Source organism: Sorex fumeus, unplaced genomic scaffold (genome assembly GCF_029834395.1).
Source record: "Sorex fumeus unplaced genomic scaffold, SorFum_2.1 ptg000055l, whole genome shotgun sequence".
Classification (NCBI taxonomy): domain Eukaryota; kingdom Metazoa; phylum Chordata; class Mammalia; order Eulipotyphla; family Soricidae; genus Sorex; species Sorex fumeus.
The window spans coordinates 10,373,130-10,380,366 of record NW_026606112.1 but is presented as its reverse complement, the minus strand read 5'-3'; positions in this window follow the sequence as shown (position 1 = coordinate 10,380,366).

Genomic DNA, 7,237 nt, shown 5'->3' with positions numbered 1-7,237 from the left:
ATCACAGTACTCCATCAACAAAGAATTTTGCCGAGATAATTATTCAGGAGCCTCAAAATGTGCTGCTATATCACTGTCTTACCTTGGTACCTTCTATATCACTATGCCTTCATTTCTCATCATATTTTGAAATGGAATGTCTATCCCATGAATACTCCATCATTGTATTTTGAAAGTGTATCATTCTTTTTTCTGCAGATAAATAAAAACGCATACACTGAGCCTTGGTCACAATCGATTATATGATATAGTTAATGGTAAGTTGTTGATACATAAGTAAAATTTTAGAGTTTCGATGCTAAGATGTTTTTGACTTAAGGATTATAGCAAAGTATTTTTAAAAAAGGAATGAATATACATTTTAGAGACCATACAATATATAATTATGTTTTTAATGATATCTCCCCCCAGAAAATGAGTTAAGGTTTGACATCCAGTTGTGAAGTTACTATGAAGTCATAATGAACAAGGTGAAGTTTATATAATATAATTGATTTCACTGTAAAAAGAAAAAGGATGAGAATGCAAAAAAGAATAATACCTTGTGACTCCAGGAGCAGCAATTGGATTGTGGTAGCTGGAAATCGAGGAACTCTAAGGACAGTTGAAAAATTCCCAGAAACTAGGAAAGAAGGAAGGAAGAAATCACCTCCTAAGTGTTCTGAGGCGATGTGGCTCTCCATAGACTTGATTTTACAAATTTTGTTTTCATAATTGCAATTGACTAAGCTTATGTTTTTTTTAAATTCCCCCATTGTATAAAACTGTTATAGTAGCTCATTGGCAAATGAAAGTGTTTAGTATCGTATAGATTAAAAATTTTAAATTGGCTGAGTAAATGAAGTATAGGAAGGGGATGATTGTGATTTTTCCTATAACAATAATATTATACTTCTGGAAGATAAATACTTATTTAATACACTGCAGTTAGCAATGATAAAATGCTTGTTTATTAAAAAGTAGAATGGCAGATTTAGTAAATAGTATGATATTCTAAACATTTATCACATTGCAAATGAATTTCCTGCAAATCATTTACATATAATCTAGTAGATTTATAAGACCAAGCAAAGAAAGATTGATTCCCTTAAATGAAAATTCTTTCTTTTAAATATGTTATATAAAATTGACTTTTTTAATAAAATAAATAGCTTTTAATATGCTGACTATTTCTTATTATTTGTATATTTTTTATTTTTCAAGTTTTGAAAAGGTTCCTACTATCTTCTTCAAGTCTGAATTGATTTTATTTCACTTTTAAAATAGAGACTTAAATCTGAGAAATTGAAGGTCCTGACATCACACCTAACACCAAGAGAAGTCACTTAAAAAACTGCCAGAAACTATAATTTTACCCTCTTGATCATAAAATATATCTTTGTTTTTTATTTTTGAGAGAATTTGTATTAAAGTAATAACACTTTTTGACCAATATTTTGACTGTAAAAGTCTCACAAGAGGTTGCAAAACACAATTTTGTGGAAATTGTTTAGATTATTCTGTGTAACACTAATCTATACCGGTACTAATTTCCCTCCTTCTTTAGCATACCCTGAATCATCACGATCACGATCACGACCACCCTGTTGTTCGTCGATTGCCTCGAGCAGGTGCCAGTAACGTCTTCTTCGTCCTAGCCCTGAGATTTTTTTTTTAAAGTGCCATATTCAAGGCTTTTTCAGGGTTAGGAGAATGAGACCCATCATTGTTACTGGTATTTGGCATATTGGGTATACCACGGGGAGTTTGCCAGACTCTGCCGTGTGGGCATGTTACATTTGGTAGCCTGCCAGTTTGACCGAATTAGGAATGAGATGATAAGATGATAAGCTTCCAGGAGCTGAGTGTGATGATCTCTGGATCCTGGCCGTTGTTGGAGTTACACGGCAGTTGGTGGGTGTAACTGTCTAGTTACTGGCAGGTCCAGTCCCAAACTGTACAGGCTTGGAGATCTCAGCCCCGGGTCCCACACACCTGGGTTCCTCTGTCAGTTCTTTTATGCGTGAGGCTCATCCAAGTGTGTGGAGAGTGCTCTCAGCATGGCCTTGGCTGGGCCTCGGTGGTCTTCAGCTGTTGGGCCCTGGTGGAGACAGTCAGGCATAGGGTAGGAGACTCTGTCTTGTAATAAAAATATACTATTAACAGGAATACATTAATTTATGATAAAGCTATAAATGTAGGGTTTTAATAGCACTGTAGCACTATCCTCCCATTGATCCATTTGCTCGAGTGGGCACCAGTAATGTCTCTTTTGTGACATTTGTTACTGTTTTTGGCATATTGAATACATGACGGGGAGCTTGCCAGGCTCTGCCATGCAGGTGAGATACTCCTGGTAGCTTGCTGGGTTCTCCAAAAGGGATGGAGGAATTGAACCCTGGTCAGCCATGTGTGAGACAAACACCCTACCCAATCCAGGCTGGAGTGATAGCACAGCAGGTAGGGCATTTGCTTCACACACGGATGACCCAGGTTCGATTCCCAGCATCCCATATGGTCCACTGAGCACTGCTAGGGGTAATTACTGATTGCAGAGTCAGGAGTAACCCCTGTGCATCACCGTGTATGACACAAAAAGCAAAAGTAAATAGATTTTACAAGTAGTTAGGTAAAATTGATTTCTATTAGAAAAGCGTTTCCAATAAAAACCAAAATAATAATAATAATGGCCAGAGAGAAAGTTGTCAGTATTTGCCTTGCGGAAGACCAAGGAATTAACCCCAGCACAGTAGGGAGTAGCCAGAAATTGACAAATGAACAAAGAAACAAGTAGATTACAGTGAGCAATATAATTCTTTTAGCTTATGTGTTTGGGGGAGCTTGTAGTATTGGGGATCAGCCCCAGTCCCCCTGCATATACAGCATGCATGCCAGTCCTTTGAGTTATGGACCTTAGTTTTTTTTAATTTTATTTTTAAGGTGAAGTTAAATAGTTTTCCTTAGAGAAATATGAGAGGAGAAGGTGATCAGAGTACACATAGAGAAACATGAGGAGAGGGGCCGGGCGCAGGAGCCGGCATGTCTGAGCTGACATGTCAGGTGAAATAGGGCTAAGACTCCAAGACAGAGAAATAAATGCTTGTGGGTATTTTTATTTTTTATTTTTGCTGTGTTTTGTTTTGAAATAAATATGTCTGAGAGAGAAATCTGCTTTGGGGGCCGGGGCAATAGAACAGCAGGGAAAGAGCTTGCCCTCACACAGCCAACAGTGCTTCGGTCCTGGCACCCCATAGGGTTTCCTCAGCCTGTCAGGAGCGATCCCTGAGTGTAGAGCCAGGAGTAAGCTTCCTGCACTGCTGAGTGTGCCCACACCCCTCCCGCCCCAAAGAAAACAAAATTTGCTTTGTGTTTTAGCTTTTAGTTGCTGCTATTGTTTATTTGGACCATACTCGGCAGAACTTGGGGCTTACTCCTAGCTCTGTGCTCAGGGAAACCACATGTGGTGTTGGGGGCTGAAACTGGGTTGGCTGAATGTAAGGCCAGCACCCTACTCATTGTACTGCCTCTCGCCATAGAAGCTCATTAAGGAAAAAATAAAAAAGGGAGTCGAGTAGGTAGATCACAACATAGAACACATGTCTCTCATGTGAGAGAGCCTGGATTCCATCACCTGTGGAAGGGAGAGAGGGACTGAGGAAGGGAGGGTGGAGAGAGAGAGAGAGAGAGAGAGAGAGCACAGTGCAGCTCCCTGTATGATCCCTCCCATTTGCTCCCTTACAGGTCCGACCGTGAATGATTCCTTACAGGTGGCTGACTCTGTTTGACCCTTACAGACAGCTGATCCCATAATATCCCTAATAGGCAGCTGACCCCGTATGACACCTTATAGGAGATTGAGCCAACATGATCCTTTATAGGCGGCAGATCCAGTATGATCCTTTAAGGTGGCTGACCCCGTATGATCCCTTAGAAGCAGCTGAACCTGTTGATCCCTTACAGGAGGGCGGCCACATTTGCTCCCGTTCAGGCGGCGGGTCCACATGATTCCTTAAGGCAGCCAATCCTATTTGATCCCTGGCACTGCATATGGGCCCTAAGCACAGCCAGTCGTCAATCCAGAGCACAGAGGCAGGGAGGCCGCATTCAAGGTTAGCCTCAATAAATCAAACCCTGAGAAAGATCTCTATCAGAAAAATGATGATTTCCCCAATTGGTCTATTTTATTTATTTATTTATTTATTTATTTATTTTGTGCCATACTTGGTAGAACTCAGGGGCTATTCTGAGAAGTGCCTGAGGGACCATGGAGTGCTGCAGATCAAACGCAGGGCCCCCACATACAAAGCATGAGCTCCTACCTCCTTGGCCTCCAATTCCCTTATTTTTAGGATTATCAAAAACTTAGTGAAACAAAGTTTTCGAGAGCCAAGAGATATTACAGTGAGTAGGGCATTTTTCTTGCCTGTGGACAACTTGGGTGCAGTCCCTGCAAACTCATATGGTCCCCTGAGTCCATCAAGGGGAACTCTCAGTGCTAGAGCCAGGAGCAAGCCCTGAGCACTGGTGGGTGAGGCAAAAAAGAAAAAAGAAAAGAAAGAAAAGATACAATATTTCTGTTTCATACCCACTGTGCAATAACTACTTTGGAACAAAATTTTGTTATTATTATTTCAATTAATACGATAAATTTCCTAACCAAAATAAATTGTGTGTGTGTATGGATGTGTGCAGAGCACACACAGGTGAGATAACTACCCAATCACCCTTCTTCCATGCCAACTAGCCATAGAGGTCCATGAATAATGGATCAGAACACACCAGTCTCGGTGCTGGAGAGAGGATACAGCAGGGATGGTGCCTGCCTTGCGTGCAGCTGACCCAGGTTTGATCCTCTGCACCACATAGGGTCTCCAGAACCCAGCCAGGGGAGATCTCTGGGAAGTCGGAAAGATAGGTCAGAGGGTAGGGCACTTGTCTTGCACGGCACAGACCCCCAGCATCCCTTATGATGTTGATCCCCAGTATCCTATGTGATTGCTTTGGCAGCATAATTACTAAAATTGGAGTGATACAGAGAAGAGTTTTAATAAAATGTGAAAAATTTAGTAATGAGTATTTTAGTAATTTTAATAAATTTTATTAATGACTAACTTGTCACCAGTAATGAGTCAATTTGCATAAAGAACTAAGGAACACAAACATTTTAATGGGAAGCAGTTCCAAAAAAATTAATGGTCAGGACTTATTCTGGCTCTGTGTTCGAGGATCACTTAACCTCAGGGGAACAGTTAGCATCCAAAGTTTGAATATGACGAAAGGAAATATCTTTCCTGCTATTGCTATCACGTTGGACCAAGATATACAATTTCTCTTCACATTGGAAGAGGGCAGCCTTCCTTTATTCTATTTTTAAAGATAAGTAAGAATCTGAGATTCATTAATTTACATTAGATTAATAGTATGATTTTGACACAACATCTTTTTTCTGTTTTAAGTAAGCCTTAACAGTTTATCACAGTAAATACAAAGTAAAAAAATAAAATAACAATTTAAGTCAAATGAATAGAACTATTTAAAAAAAGCATTTTTAAATATAAAAATGAATTAAGTAAACCATAGACCAAATTTATAGACTAAAATATAGTTTTCTGCTTTTTCTTTATCAATGTTCTTTCAATGGATGAGGTTACAAACAACCACTTCATTTGATTAAGCTTTTATCACTTTATTGCTTGAATATCTTAAATCTTGAAGTTACAAGTTTGAGATTCTTGTACAAAACTTTCCTATTTAGCTTTCTGTAAGATATAAGTTTTAAATACTCCCATCTGTTTTCACTCATTTTACTATTTTATTCTTGAATGCATGAACGGATGTTCATTTCAGTAACAATGTCATAATCTGGGAAAGTAAAGGTTATATCTTTTTTAAGTGCACTATCCACTGCAGCTGAAGATACAGACTCAAATCCACACTTAGAGAAGTTATTTTGATGAGTTAATTCTTATAAATTAGTCAGAATTGGAGGTTATTACTCCTGACAAAATTTACAATAGATTTAAATATTTTCTCATTTTTGCTATTCAAATAATTCAAAATGAATGAATACACTGGAATGCAGCTGGAAAGTTTTCTAAATTTTACCAATGCAGATGCATAATATACAAAGGATAAATTTGTTAATCAAAAGTATAGAACTCAAAATTTTCCTCTTATAGTTATTTTATTCTTGAGATCAATATGCTAGAAATTGCCTCTGTTATTATCTCAAACATGAAAATGACTCTCAAAGAAATCCACAGTAACACAGTGCTGTTACTTCTAAAAGCATTTGGACAGAAAATATTGAGTACCTTTCTCTGAATCAATTCTAAAATATCTCTTTAATGTTGCAAAATAAATTTATTAGGTATGGTTTATAATAACAAGACAAAGAATGGTGAGTCCCCATGCTGAGCAGTTTTAAATGGACTGCTCTGAGGTGCATTTTTAATGCACTAAACCTTATGGATATGTATGTGAAATGTGTCCCTTTCGAAAGAAATAAGAGTATGAAATGGGGGCTGTAGCAACAGAACAGCAGGTAGGATGTTATTCTTGCATGTGACCTACCCCTATTAGATTTACAGCAACCTATATGGTCCCAGGAGCACCGCCAGGAGTAATTTCTGAGTCACAAACCAGGAGTAACCCCTGTTCATTGCTGGATGTGACCCAAAATGCCAAAAAAATAAAAAATAAAAAAGAGTATGAAATGTAAGCAGTAACAAGGGCAGTGCTCCCTTATTCTATGAGCATTTATAATTAGCTTTGCCATTTAGACTTCCATTACTCGGTAATTATAAATTACGTTTCTATTTTAAGTCTCCCTTAACTTACATAGAGCAAATGGTCCTAGTGGTGGTCAGTCCTTTTTGTCCTCCTAAGGCCTGAATATCTCCATGCTTCGAGTTGTCATTTTGACTTCTGCTTCATCTCTTATAGATTACTATTGAATATTACCATTAACTTAGGGATGTAATGTTCCAGTGTTTTCTTCCATACAACATACGGACTCAAGCTTGTGAAGTTCTTAGCACATTACTTCCAGCTAAAATGGGATTTTTCATTTCATCTTCTACTTAATTTTAAAAGTATACAGAAGTAGACACTTGAAAATAAAAATGAAATAATACAATAAAGAACAAAAATACATATTCATGAGTTGAATATCAAACAATAGAGCAAAAAAGCAAGTAGAGATGATACTATGATATTCATAGGTTTGGGGTCAAGGGGGCAGTAGTGAGAGCTCAGA